Genomic DNA, 16374 nt, shown 5'->3' on the forward strand with positions numbered 1-16374 from the left:
ATCCTATAAATATTAATAACGTAATGCTTGCAATCAGATGTAATTAAAATGAAACTTCTTCAGTGCAATTCAGTAGAAGATATTCAAAAATGAAAATTTCGTAAAAAAAATATTAACATCTTGGCTTTTAAATTTGATTTTTTTTTTTTTAATTTGACATCTGTTTTATTTTATTTTAGTTACATTTATTTGTAAGTTTTAACATTTTAGATATATCTGTCTGACAAGTCTGTATAAAACGCGAGCATAGAATGTTACGAGTATAAACAGAAATGCTATTAAAATAAAATAGATGAGGAGAGACTTGACATTTGAGGAGTATTGTTTTAAATGCCGCACAACAAGATAGTGTTTAGTAACTGACTGCCACACCGAAGGGCCCGATTTCGAATCTCGGAGCCAGCACGAATATTTTTAGATGTATAGTGTCTCTGTGGCATGGTAGCACTCTAAATATGCGGAGAGCCGAAAATCCTCTCGAAGGGTTGGTGGTATGGAAATAGGGTTTAGAGACCCTCCGACCCCCTTCCGGGATGCTCTCCTTCAAAATTGAGGGGGGGATTGAGCAAAGTCGTGGGCTTCCTCTGATTTCAGACAAGCAAGGTAAGTCACAGCAACAACAACAACATTGTTTTAAATTGTTGCTCAAACAAGGAAAAAGTAAGAACAAAGTATGAGAGAATAATGTGATATTAAAAAAAATTAAATTGGTTTCATACATTTAAGTAATAGAATAAACTTCTTATGAGTGTCAATCTAAAAATAAATGTAAATCAACACCCATGAGAGTGAATAGCACTGAGAGTGTAGTACAGGAACTACCAACGCAATACGTATTATAAATATTTAAAACGTGTTGTTGTTATGAAAACAAAGAAAACGCTCTGTCCAGGCATTTCTCACACTGAAATTATTCACTATCTATATTCTTATATATATATATATATAGTTTGAGGTATCTTAAAACGTAAAAGATAAGAATTACCGTCTTCAAATATTACAAATCTGCTACGTGAGTAATCCGTACATAACAGGCCATGGTTAATGATGACAAAGAGATCAAAACTGGCATCATAGAGCGGTAATTGATCATCATTGTATACGCACTGCTGAATCCTCATGCTCTAGTTAGGGGAACAAACTGTCTGTTAATTATATGGATCAATATTTCACAAAACTGGTTCCACAGAAATTTAATATTCATTACTAACTCAACTATTCTTCTATCTCCTTATACGGCAAGGTAATCTAAATTCCCTGAAATGTTTCGCAGCTACACAAGTACATTAAATTAGTACAAATATCATAATTGAGTTTTTACTAAACGGAATCTTTAATATTTTTTTCCTAATAGCAGGTTGTGAACAGTTATAGTGTAACCCAGACCATTAATCTATACAAGGCCAGATTTGGTGGTCTCTTTATTATGGAGGCCCCTAATAGGTGGGTCACCATCTTCAACAAACATAGAAAGTTAATTTTCTTCTGCGCGTTTGTAAAATTATAATCATCTTTTTTGAATTCTATCTTCTTCTAAACATGTTTTATGTCGAAAGCTCTGACTAACTAAGTACTTTCTAAGCTCTTACTCTACAGAAAGAGTTTTCGTCCTAATAAATTTGAGACTAAACCAAGATATAATAAAATATTAATTAATTAACAAATAAATTTCTCAAACAAATATAAAATAAATATTAAGATACTATACTTTTACAAACTGGAATCAGATGCTATTAATTTATAAAATTAATTACATGAAAACGAATGTATTTATTTATTATTCAAGTTTTTCACTTAAAACAAATCAAATTGGAAAATATAATCAAAATTCCTAATAAAAAAGAGACCATTCGTTGATTCTTATCTTTTATGTAGGCGCTTTAAAAATTATTTCATGTCTCAATTATTGGCAAATGAATGAGATTTAAAAAGACAAGATAATTCTTAAAATTTTAGTCTGTAGTAGCTTCAAGGTAAACTCATATTTTAGTGTGACAGAGAGTACTAATAATGCTTCTGTGACGTTTAAACTTATTTATTAGTATCTGGTCACATCACTGATAAATCTCGTAGACTGTCATTTTCTTTTCTTTGGTGTGAAATGTTTTTAATTGCATGTAACCTTTTTTTACTCAGTAGCTTGTGATTCTTGTTTAAGAAAGTACATATAAAACTATTTTCACTAACATGATGCTCGTGGATGCATTGAAAAGAATAATTGCTCAGTCAAAATTATACTTTCTGTGTAATAATGCCTTAAGCTTATTAAGGTATCATATATCATACAGGTTAATATCAAGTGGGCTTGATTTGTAAAATTTTCTTCTTTTATTCTGATGTACTGAAGCTGCTTTGATCACTTCAGAATTACTGAAGCTGCTCCTACTTTAAGTACATGATGAGTTCTACGCATGACGCAATACCAATGAAATGATACTAGAGAAAAATATAATTTTACTGAATTATTCAGAATATATAAAATTTTGCTACAATAGACAGATGATGTTCGTATGTTGCTGGTCACTAAAAGAGAACCATTAAAATGGCGCGGCAGTGGTTAATCATTTTATCGCGGTAGTTTAATACAAGTTCGTATTTCTGAAAGGTCTCACGCATTTTTATTTAAATGCGTAATTAACTAATTTCATTTTAAAAACAAAATGTTTGAAAAATTGTTTAATTTGCAGAGGCGTTGCAGACATTGTTAATTAACCGGAATTTCTCAAATTAATTTTTTTTCAGTTTTCCTGACAAATAATTAATGACAAAACTTCAAGACTCATTTAATTCCCTAGTAAGTTAATTTTGGCAATACAGTTGAAAAATAAGCTTAAAAACGAACAGCACTTGCTAAGGGTTCATATTCAAAATGACTAACACTCTGAGAGGACGTGATTTTATTTTCCTTAGCTACTGGCCGAAAGCATATATTACGAAATAATGAAAATCCTTATCTTTTCGACTTCGCTGGGCATTCGCTTGCATGACAGATGGGTATTTCTTCTCCGTGTCAACCTGAGACACAACAAAGTCTTGAACAAAAGTCAGCGTGTCAAAGTACATTCATTGAAAGTTCTTCCACTTAGATATAAAATTGAATAGTTTGCATGAGCTAGTAACGATCAATTATAAATTTGCTTTCTCCGAGCGGTCTTATTCTCCATTTTTTGAAGTTTAAATTTTGATATTTTCATTAAAATTGGTATATTCTTTTCTAAGAAAATAGGAAAAAATTATGCTATTTATTCCATGAATTCGTATTATTGATCTATATATTTCAGTTTACAAGAAAAAGGGTTTCATTTCGATTTACGAATTGATTTTCGCATAACGTATTTTGAGGAAAACATTTCTTACAGCTGCTTATTTTACAGAAAAAAGCAACAATTTATAAAAGGTAAGTATGGTATAATAGAAAACAAAAATCATTTTAGAGAATTTTTATTTATTTACTTTGACCGCTACTGTGGATTCTGTTACATTGTAGTTCACCTAATTCTACTTAAAATCAACTCAGACACGAAAAGCGGGCATCTGTTGTAATAAAAAAAAAACTATTGCTTGCATAACGTGTTCATAATATACTGATAGCGCGCAGAACTGATGACAGCTTCAGAATAGCTTTATTTTATCAAAGTCGATAATAGCTTATTTTATTTAGCCGATGAATGATTTATTTTACCAAAAGGCACACTTCACAGTTCGGGATCTTTCCACAATAATATTCGTATAGTTCTTCACAGAATACAATAGTAATTATACTTCAAATTCCTAAGGACGTTTAGCTCTGCGCAAGGGAAAGCGCATCTAAAAAGCGAAGCTCTCACGGATATCTTAATATTCCATAGTCGTTCTGAACTAATAACTGAGAAACAAATACTTTTTCCAGTCATATATAGTTTAATCGGACCGCCGAGATGTCTTTAGTACTTTAACCTTCGCGAAATTACTAGAAAGCATGTGAGGACCGAATACGTTACAGCTAATACAGACATCAATTACAGTTATTAAGATGCAAAATCCTTTACCATTATACAAGGACCGGAACAAAATGTCGCCAAATGGTAGCCAGGTTTGGCGACTTTTGGAGATTTCTCGCCAAATTAGCGAGATAGACTTTTATTCATTGTTAAATAGGCTTCCCCTATTTCACTAAAATTATCTACATATGAAAAAAATTTTAAATCTCATTGATTCTGAAATTGCATCTCATGCATTATGTTTACTGTCATGTTAAAAATAAAGATCGAATTTAGAGTTTCTGACATGAATTCTGTTTTAACAGTATGCTGCTAAATTCATTTCAAACCTGGGTTTAACAGCTCCCATAGAACGCGTCAGTTCATATAAACGCGAATCTACCCAAAGCGCTTCTATAGCGAAAAATAAGGAACACGTTCATAAAAATGAAGTAGTTATTATAATTTGACTGAAATATTGAAAGAAATTTAGAAGCAATATAAGAAGTATTCAGTTTTATAATATTTCAGAATTTAACCCGACGCTTTTAATAAGCACAAAATGATTGAGACCTCTAAGATACGTCAGCAATTTACAAAATATTAAACCCGGAATTATAATAGTTTGTCCAGCCTTTTTCATATGAAAGAGAAGTATCCATATCCATTCCGACATCCTCTTAATTATTTACACAAATTTTGGGACGAAGTAGATCTATCCCGGGTAACGTCTAGCACGGCAAAATGATCTACAGCTCTGTGTCATATCTGGTCATCATTGTCTTAAGCATCTTCAACGCATCAATATCGCCGCTGACTCTCTTTGTTCCTTATGCAATCTTAAGGAAGACACTGACATGCCACGTCTCAGCAAATGCACTGACCTTCCTCATATTTCGATTTGGAAGCGCTACTGGGTGGCGAGGAATTCCCTGACTATAGATGTACTGATGCCAATTTTCTTGTCTTTATTTTGTATTTTGTTTGATATTCAGCTTTCTTGTAATAAGCCTCTAAAAGTTAATATTTATATAGAGAGAGATTGATAGATAAATACATAGATTAGTTACTGAATTCATTTAATTACTGTGAGGCGCTTTATGGCTATTATTGATAGTAGAGGTAGTTTAGAAAACTCTCTGAGCGAACACTACTCGTAATCTGTTACACATGAGAAAAATTATGAACCTCCAGTACAAACACAGGAAACCAGAGTTTAGCTCTTTTAGTTTCTCGAATTTCCTGAGTTTAAAAGAGAGGGAGCAGATTATTCAGTTTCAGTCATAGACACGGAAAGAAAAAGATAAATACGTCTCTTTATTTATTCAGAAAAAATTTACATGATGTGACCAAATGTAATATCGGTCTTTGTAAATGCTCTTTGAAATATTTACGCGTGGCTAACAGTTCCAATCAAATTAAGTAATTACTGAAAATTTTTGTAAAACTTCATGACTTTGCTTTTATTTCATCAATAGTTGTAAACTAACGTTCATAAGATAAATCTAAAATCTCGAGGATTTTATTGAAGAACTGGATTAAGATATAACCGCTGGGGAAAAGCAATTAGAAATTATTATATATTAAAAAATGCTCACACTCTATTTGGATAGCTTAAAGATAATTTTGCAGATATTTTGGATAAGATTATCCATCTAACAATAGAGAATTTGGATTTCTGAAATAAAAATTTCGATTATTTTCTAAAACAAAATTTTTACATTTTTTGCATCTGCTGGCAATTGTTCGAAAAACGAAAATTGTGTTCTTGTATCGAAATATTTATCAGGTGTAATATAGAACTTTATGAAGAAAATTTCCATTTATTTTTGTTGTAGTACTAAAGCATATTTAGTACTCTTTCTTCGATTTTAATAATTTTGTGTGATATTTGAAAAAATTATTTTAGGCACACGCTTGCTGAAATTTGTATTCTACTTGTATTTCTAAATTTGAAGACATCCTTCGGCTAATTTCAACTGTAAATCAAGTGGTGAATGCCAGAAGAGAATGTAATTTCTGAATGAGGGACTCATTAATATAAAAGCAGGATTACAATAAAACTTTGTAATAGGCCTACCAGCTTCCCCTTGAAACTTTTGTAAGTCTCTCCACTTCGTCTGGCACTCAGAAAACAGCCATTGTAATAAGGTCAGAGATTTCAGTAATTAACTCAGCAAACCTAATTCTCAGATACGATTTTGTTTCTCTTGCATGAGAATTTTTGAATGCTTTTGCATTAGTATTCCAGCATTTTGAGCCAAATTAAAAATATTTCAGGAAAACTAGTGTCAGTAACATACTAAGTACTACTGGACTTTGGTATATTGGAAACTTTTAAAAAAGATGGACTTTACACAGATTCACAAATTTTAATTTCTATTAACATAGATTCCAGATTAGTAACTACAGATGTTAAATATCTTAAAACAAGGTTAACAAAACTCACCTCTGTTAAATGGGCAGTTCTATAAATCCGTAAGTTTATATTTTTAATATGCATCCCGCAGATGAAAACGTGCAATTACTAAGCATCCAAAGTACTTTGCTTGCAAAAATGGCAAAAGAAAAATTATCATAACATAAAGTAAAAAACTAAAAATTCATTGCTTTGTCAAATACAAAATGTTTGCATACCGTAACGGGTGAAATTGTCAGAGATATGCTATAAAATAATTTGAAGGAGACGTTAGAAAATTTAATCATTATTTTGTAAATTCGCAACTTTTGTTTTACAGATCCTCACTTAGTATTTTCTAACAACTGATAATTTTGTCCTCAACAGGCAAGAGAAATATTCTTATTTCAGTAAACTAGCATATGAAAAGAGTTTTATACCTATTTATTATAACTTATTAGGAGTAGGTTTTTATGTAGTGATTTTAACGCATGTTTTTTACTGTGCGAAGATTAATTAAAAATTCTACTTCTTATAGAACATTCTCTTCCAGCACCTTAAATGTATTTAAATAAAATTATCTATCTTATTTTATATGTTAATTTTAAAAGTAAAATTAGTCAGTCTAAATTCAATATTTCAGCAAATAAAACCTGCAGGCTTATATTCAGAGACCTATTTGTGTTCATGTGCATATATTTAAATAAAATAATATCCAAATCCTGAACATTCAGGAAAATGCAAACCATTTTTATAAATATAAATTTCAAATTTCACGTACTGCCGTATTTTATGAATTTCAGCAGTAGCGACTGGATCAAAGCGAATTGAATTCTTCAATTTTCTCAGATTATTGTGTTGCAGCCTCGAATGTATATCGGAGATCCGATCGATGTAGAACCTCTTTTCCAGATTTAAACTGAGTCGACCGCAGAGCACTTTCTATCGTATATATTGACACACCAAAGAAAATATGTATTATGAATGCTAAAGAAACGTGAGATTTTAGGGTTGCTGAAGACAGCGCTTACAAAACATCCCACGTCTCTACGGTTTTTCCATGAAGTAAAACATGTATGTGAATGGCCAGAAACCTGTGCAGTTTTATTTTTTAAAATGTTACTGAAAATACTGATAGACGTAAAATACAGAAAGAAAAATTTTAAAAAACTAAGTGCATTATGCTTTTTTTAAATTCAGTCTTATTAATAGTAATTATATGTAATAATACTTATATGTAAAAGACGTCTAATCTCTTCATTAAAAAGCTTTTGATAAAAAAATGGAATTAGCGGGAACGGTTATAAGCATTTCAAGGATAATTCCTTTGACATTATGCGCTGATTTAACATATATGTTTAAGAAACAACACTAACGTTTGAAATAAATTTAAAATTAAGGAAAACTCAATTTTAAATATGATTTGGTTTATTGAAAACTACATCGATTTTCAAGCAATAGCTAGTATTTCTTTTAAGTAATTCTTCTACAAAGAAGCAAACGCATTCTGTTCTGCAGTTCATTTTACTCTATTTTGGATCCAAACCTACTGCACGACACTTTATGTCTTTAAGAAGAGCGATCTCGCTTCCGAACTCTCTCGAAGTTGAGGCAGTTCACTGCAGCATAAGAATGACCCAGATTTATTTTGCCTAATTTTGTCATCATTTTTCGATTTTATGAGTTCATATTACGTATGAAATGGACAGTAAATGTTCTGATGATGTGATAACATATTATATTGCTGTTTCCAGAATTGCTTATAATAAATATTGTTATGATCGAACTTGGAAATTTAAACTGATTAATATTAACCCAAAATAGAAAAAAAAACTTCTGTTGTACAATAAATATCGAGTAAAAATGAAGACTTTAAAACAGAAAAATATCAAAGTTCTTTCTATTATGAATCCTAAAAGAAATCCATTAGAAACCACCATAAAATTAAATTAATGTGACGTTTTAGTTCAGATCAGTTTAATGAATGGAATAAGTTGTAAGTTTTAGTTCAGTGAATGGTATAGTTGCTATGCTTAGAACCAAAATAATTACTTTTTATTAAATTCAACGATGGGGAAGGTTGTAGAATATTGTGAAAAAAAATTTAAAAATTATTTGTAAAAAGTAAAAAAAGAATTCTGTAAAATAAATAAAAAATGCAAAAGAAGCTAAATAAGTGTGAAGATGTTAGGGCGGTGTCTACTAAACATATATATATATATATTATTTAATTATCGAATGTGTACTTTGTATTTAACGATACGTTCTCCTTTAATTTCTCTTTTAGTCAAAATATCATCAAAGATAAATGATAAATAAAATATGGGTTACGCCAGAAAATGTAATTTAACATAAATGTAATCGACACTTTATCCGTTGAGACATCCTACGTACTCTTAATGTTACAAAAGTCAAAACAAGTATTGACACTTATGTTCTGAAGTAAAGTATCGACTTTATGTACTTTTTTTTTCCCGTTTTTCACTAAGCTCTTTGGATGAGTTTTTTCTCTCTAGTAATGAAGTTTAGAGGATTGGATTTCGGCCAAAATTTTGTTTCAGCTTACCATAAATAGATTATTGATGTCCGGCTTAGTTATCCGGTATTCTGGATGACGAAGATAAAATCAGCTTAATGCTTTTAAACAATAGATACTCTCTGCAAAAGATTTAACATATGTTATAATTTATCAGACTTAACAATTTCTCGTAGGCGTTAGCTTGTGTATGGATGGTTTCATTTAAACTTCTATGTGATTTGAATGACCATCAAATAATTATTGGATACGGGTACTTCTCGACGTACCTGAAAAGTTTTAATTTGAAAGTAATAGTCCTTGTAGTTTTTGTAGTGCTGATGGCAATGCACGGTATTTCGTTGAGTACTGCGTATTATTCCGACATATTAAGGAAAACATGCTGACATAAAAGAATTCAATTGACACACGAAAGAGTTTAGATTTGCAAAGGATTTTCTAAATGGCAATAGACAAATATAGGGAACTTTGGCTTCATGTTTTTAACTGCATTTTTGCTTTAATCGGTGCCGGGTGTGCTGCATTAACCATGACGCCGTTTGTTATCCGCCGAGAGGGTTGCAGCACACTTGTACTATTACACTGTATTATATTACAATACCGTCCAGACCATGTCCGGTGATGAACTCGGCATCGGTGGCAAACTAAACGTTAACATCACGCTTTCTACCATCACACGGTCTATGTAGCAGATATTACAGGCCCTTGCATACTCGGATTAAACTTTGTAAGGAAATACAATTTTTCCTTGGACTTTAAGAACAACGGACTGCATTCTACCTCTGAAGATGTAACCATGTTCGGAATAAAGGTAAAGGATTTAAATGAGTTCACCAAATAATAGATATCTCACTGCCAGCACATTTGTGTATTGTTTGTACATTTGCGTATATATTTGTGTTGTATGTGTTTTAATCAATATCTATCTATCTGTCTCTCTCTATATATTTATTATTATATGTTGCTATATTTGTTTTAAATATTTGTATATTTATACACAGAAGAACCATTACATTATAACCCATCTCCATCTATAACAACGGGGCTCGCCCAAGAACAAAACCATTGCACGTGCTGATGTTGGAGTATATAAAACGGCTATGCATTGTATATTCAAACATAGCGCGATTAGCAATATAATAGATTTATCATACTTCTGTCAAGGATAAATCGTTAATATTCGACTACTGGGAACACCAATATCAAAAACGGCTCGTTTAGTGGGCTTTCATATGCAGTTGTGAGCACATATCGAAAGTGGTATATGGATGGTAAAGCGACGCATTCATTCCAGAGGTGAGAGAAGATTAATACGCATTGTTCGCTGTAATTAAAGGGCTACAACAGCCAAAATTTCCACCAGCTAGAACAGTGGCGACCCAGACAGTATTTCTCAACACACTATGCAGCGTAAACTGCTGCGTGACTACACTGACGGCACGTCATCGTCAGCTGCGTCTGCAATATGCGAAGAAACATCAGAATTGGACATTAGAAGAATGGAGGAAAGTTGCGCGGTCCGAGAATCAGGTTGTTTGGTCCATCACATCGACGGGCTAATACGCCGATTTTCAAACGAAACCCTAGTTCTCGGATGCACAGTTGGGCGGGGACAAAACGGTGACGGAGGTATTATGGTGTGGGCGAAGTTTTCATGGAGCACATTATTACCCATAATCCCCGCAGAAAATCTATCACGTCTGTCCGTTACGTGAACATCGTTTTGCAGACCAGGTTCGCCCATTTATGACAACTGAATTTACGGCGGGAGATAGTGTTTATCAGCGAAATAATGCACCGTGTCATAATGATCAAATCGTCAGGGAGAGGTTCGAGGAACATTCTAGTAACTTTCAAGTCATGTCTTGCACTCCAAATTCGCATGACATTAATCCAATACAGCATTTGTGCTCCCACCTTGAAAATCAAATTCATGCTGCCACGCTGCTCCCTTGCAATGTGCGGGAATTCCAGGACCAGTCGGTGAGCGCTTGGTACCACATACCTCAGACTATCGATTAGCACTTTGTAGAGACAATGACACGAAGGGTACTGACAGTTTTCAGGGCTAAAGTGGTCATACATGTTTTTAACAGGGTAGTCATAATGCAATAGTTCTTCGGTGTATATTTACATATTTATTTCGTCTATTTATATGTTAATTGTGCATAGTTATAGATTTATTATCCCGTGTTTCTGTATGCCTAATACCAAATAATGCTGCACGATGTAGAATATATTGGTAAAACATTAATACACATAAGCGACATAATTCGAGCTATGTTGTATTCTCACAGTTCGAGAATGACTTCTCAAATTACGAAATAATTATTAAAAAATAGAAATTCAGGTTAGCTTCAAGTTTTATAGATAAACATTAAGCAGAATATCAATAAATTTGAACTATAAATTTTTTAAAGCTTGGTAAAAGGGACTTTTTTGAATGGCCAGAAATTGCTATGATTGTTGATTAGGAAAACTTTCATCGACACATCATTTGCAAACATACACTATCATGCCTGTTTTTATGTATTAAATGCCAAAAAATTAAATAATGGTTTGAAGAAAATTTTTTTCTGGTGGCCATTATTTATGCATTGCAAGCATAACGAGTTTGCAACCTGTTCGGACGGAACAATCGGCTCTTAGGTTTACCACAACAGTCAAGAATATGGAACTATGATAACAATAGGACGTAATGCACACATTACCTGTATCCAAAATTGAAGGCTTTCCTTGAAATTTTTAAAAGTACAATTTTGTTCTAGCGGTAACCAGCTATGTCTAAATTCGCGAGAGTTTCAGCGAACACACAACCTGAATGGAATCAAAGTATCTACTTTTCACTGGATTAAGCTGAAACCAACTTATACAAACTGGAAAAATTTCGGATTGTGCCACCGAATGTTAACTCTTATTACCGTTTCGTTAACATGCTAGTTAAAAAAAACAGTTTACTTATATGGCTTCTTTTACTATAATTACTCTAAAACAAGGTCTTCTGACGCTTGATTTCACCGAATGTTAACTATTATTACCGTTTCGTTAACATGCTAGTTAAGAAAACAGTTTACTTATATGGCTTCTTTTACTATAATTACTCTAAAACAAGGTCTTCTGACGCTTGATTTAACTATGGGAACACCAAATGTCGAAAAAAAGATAAAACTCGCTTAATTATCCGCCTTGACACATACACTTCATATCAGTTTAGCATATTTCGCATTTTAAAAACACCAGAATAAAGGCTAAAATGAACTACAGTATTAAATAGGATGGATAAAATAAATGCTATGCAGTGATGATGACACAGGTTACGATCGGCAAAGGAGGGGGATTTGCCGGCAACGGCTTTGAAGTGGGCCGTTTGAAGTAATAGAATATAGTGTCACAGCTTGACGAAATATCAAATTACTCTACACCCTTACTCTTTAACTCGTTTACGTTTGAATGTGAGCAGCTTTTAAGAAATAAAAATAAGCATCGGAATTGAAAATGACCTCTCTAGATGACTACTTACATAGGAGCTTATAATCACCCGAAACCGTTATGGTTTGTCTTAGAATTCACAATATTTGTATTCATGCTGTCAAAAAGAGTGGATTTAAGAAAATTATCAATTAAATTATTAAACCATTTTCAAAATATGTATGAAAGATAATTAATTTTCTACACAACAGAAAACTTTAAAAAGTGTTCTTGACCTTCATTGTTGTTCACACACGTTCTTAAAACTTTTAGAGGTATATTTTGCTTAAAATACTTAGATGAGACTGCTTAGTTGTTAAATACACTTTGGTGATATGCTTGATGAAATGCTAAACGGTATTTAAAGAGAATCATAAGTTAGGCACGGCTTAACCTAATATACCTACGCTACTGCACACTGCACAGGTGATGGATTAGATTCTACCTGTATCTAACCATGCTAAAATGGTTAAATTTTACAGCTGGGAAATTTAAAATGATTAATCTGTACGTTCATTTTTCTTTGACACTGATACTTTAAAAAACACTAAAACTTTTAGTATAATTTAAATGAATGTTTAATTTATTTTTTTTTTGGGGGGGGGGGGTGTTTTACTCGTCTTTGATGTCATGTTTTATTATAAACCTCTACATGGAATCAATATTTTTATTTGTTTTATTAAATCATATTTAAAACAGGTATTAAAAGATTCTCGTTTTTAAATATGCATGTGACAATATTTTTTTTTCATCTCAAAAAAGAACAATTCACAGTTATATGCACATATTTGTCTAACAGTATTTCAAATCAAGAAAAAAAATTTTAGCAAAATAGTAATATCCATAAAAGTATCAGTAAAAAATTAAAACTTAATTTTAAATTCATTAAAAAATTATTTAGACAAGCAGATCAGTGATATTGTTTTCCAAAATTATGTTTGTAGTGTATAGTTAAATCTAACAAACCACTGTTTCCACTTCAAGAATGAGAATATTTTCGTTTCATTCATTTGGGGTACGTTTGTTTTGTTTGTCAAGAGATTTTTGAATAATATTACAAATAATATAAAGAATAATAAATGCCTTAAAACTCACAATAGAAATACTTTTTAATTGGTCTTGTAAGTTTAAATTTCCTCTTAGGAGAGCTTATGCTCAAAAGCCATGAACAATTCATCAAAGAAACTATTAATCGATTAATTTATCTTCCTGAAACCTATTCGGTAGAAAAAACTATTACAGAGGATATGCTGCAATGAAATAAAAATATAATGTTTAACACATTTTTCAACCTTTGTAGACGTTCCCATTTATTTATTCTTTTTCTTATTTTTCTGAGTGAAAGAAATGTGTCTGTCTTTAAACTGCAGAAGTAAAAATGAGGCAGTAAAAATCCATCACTGAAGTTATTTTCGCCTTTTCGTGCAAACCTAAATTGGCAGAGCTTGAAGAAAGAAAGACGTTTACCATCGAATACGCGCCAAGAGTTGAGTGTTTGTCAATTGACATTTTTGACGGTTTACATCATTCAGATAGGAAAAAAAGAACGAAATTCTCCCATAAAAACTGGTGCCTGTAGACTACTACTTTTACTTGAATGGATCTTTTTTCGTACCTTCGTTATCCGTTAACCGGGTTGTTTAAAATTTTCTTTTCTTTAGAGTTACCTCTTATAAAAAGAATGCAGAGGCGCCACCACGTTCACTGGGGAATTACAGTATTTGTAGTTAAACAATAGTTAGCTTGGAAAAAGTGCTAAAGACGCAATTTTTTTTCTTCTGATTAAACTATACAGAAGTCAGTCAATTTTTATTTTTCTGTACCTTGAATATTTGTTGAGGGAAATTAGATAGATAGAGAAAGAGAATCTGACCAAGAATGCCCAAGTTCCATGAAACGTATCAGCATTAGACTAAACGTATTTCATGATTCCAAGATATAAATATATCGTTACAAATTTTTTATAGGCTAAGCATACAGTATACTTAATCCATAACCATAAACTCGTCTGAAATATTTTAAAATATCTTATAAAATCAATAAATCAACGTATCAGAATGTAGTTTTCACTTAGGGAACGGGAATAATCTTTTTAGCAAGGGGGAAAAATGATGGCGTTGTGATGATAATGTATGATATAACGATGATGCAACACAAATGTACAAATTTGAATCATTTTAAAGACTGATTTCAAAATTGTATTCTGAAGAATTCTGAGATTCCACGCAACATCCACGCAAATTGAAAATGGCAGGATATCTGGTAATCAAAATCAACAGTCGAAAAAAATTTGAGTTCCATGAGAAATATAAACATGTAACGTTATTGTCTAAAACAATACAACCTATATTTACTTAAAAAAAAACTTATGGAATAATGATTCTCTCCTGCATATAACGTATTAAAATATTTATGCACATTTAGGGCCTTTTTAATTACATTTCTAAGACCTTTTTTAAGGTAAAGGTTTCCTATATATGTATATATATGTCAAATGCACATTTTGTGTATTTGGCAGCTTTTAATCCACTGTTGAAAATGTGAACTAAAATAAATCGTATGATTCACGGTAAAAATGTTCGCTTTTACCAGGTCTTACGTGCAAATCGAATTTTTGATTCTCACATTTCCTTGTATTTAAAAAAAAATATTTTTAAACTGTTGGAACATCATTTCCAGTAAATTTTCGATTTCAGAAAAGAAACTCATGTTGACATTGCCCTTTTATACAATAATAAAGAAAACTTAAAAATAAAGCTTTGAAAAACTAAAAATTGGTAAAATGCGCAGAGCGCATACATTAAGCGTAATACCCGGAAACTCTGTAATGAGTTCTGCAACATTTTTTACTTTTTCCTTTTAAAACATATTGCTGGTAGTGATGTTTCCCATCTTCTATTATGTATGCAAGTATTCAGGCTAAACTATTATAAAAGTTTTACTGAAATGCAGATATTATGTAACTGCTAATATGCTCTGAAGCATTCAAAGCACTTCATTTCTTCACTGGTTATGGCAGATCACAGGAGGTCTATGTACCTAAAAGGATACCTTTGTTGAATTTTTCTGTGTAAAACTGGTTACTGTTCATGTTACACAACAAACAAGCACACAAGCAGTTCGTCCAGGCTCGAACCTAGATTGACTTAGTAATAAGCGTTCTTAACTACTTGGCATTTAAAAGGAACTTAGCTCGCCAACGACCAAGCGAATAAGACAGTTCGCCCTGGATTCAAAACTGATTTATGTTTTATTTTTTTTTCTTTCCTTTCTCTCTCTCTCTCTTTTTTTATGTGTTTCCGTAAATTTCTCCATGTTTAACATGAATACAGTTCAGTTATCTCATAAAGGTAATTTTCCCTTTAAGTGGTCAACCATATTACGAATTTCTGTAACCTAAAACATGCAATCCATACATATTTTACGTATCTGAGCTGGCGGTGCTTTTTGAAACGCATAATTTTGAGTGCTCTAGTATAAATATGATATAATTTAAGAAAAAGCATATACAAAAGATATTTGCACATTTCTAGAACATTTCGAATAGGAATTTAAAAAAAAAACACATCCTTAAAAGCATAATTTTGCAATAATAACACCGTCTGCTATATCTAAAATTCTTCTTCTTTTAAAATGTAGGACGTAAACAAGCTGTTGATTGAAAGATATGTTCTTGAGCTTTCCGAAGAGAAGCATGTGTTTTCCATAATTCAGAAATGTTGTGAAATGCATAGCTTTAAAATTTTTAAGAACAAAGTAAGCAACACTACTAATCGGAAAGGGAAAACCTGTGAGCCATTATTTCTATATTGAAAGAAGACTCCTAATGAACACCCGACATACCGCTTCTAATGTTTATAAAGTAGAGCCATCGGTAACAAGGGAAAACCCGTTGATGCAGAAATCCATTCCAAAGGCTTTAAATACATCTGCATCAACAATATATAAAATAATAAACTAGAATTTATAATTTAAAAAGCTAAAAAAAACATAATGTCCAATAGCTTTTTCCA

At 31.8% G+C, this 16374-nt stretch overlaps 1 protein-coding gene across 3 annotated transcripts in view; it reads right to left on the minus strand.

The window, feature by feature from the left end:
* LOC118196463 (cell adhesion molecule Dscam1-like) overlaps positions 1-16374 on the minus strand; it is a 1288074-nt gene that overhangs the window by 1166409 nt on the left and 105291 nt on the right. The window lies entirely within an intron of this gene.

Source organism: Stegodyphus dumicola, chromosome 5 (genome assembly GCF_044657685.1).
Source record: "Stegodyphus dumicola isolate Sdum_Otavi_A_Nest chromosome 5, ASM4465768v1".
In the NCBI taxonomy this organism is placed as follows: Eukaryota; Metazoa; Arthropoda; class Arachnida; order Araneae; family Eresidae; genus Stegodyphus; species Stegodyphus dumicola.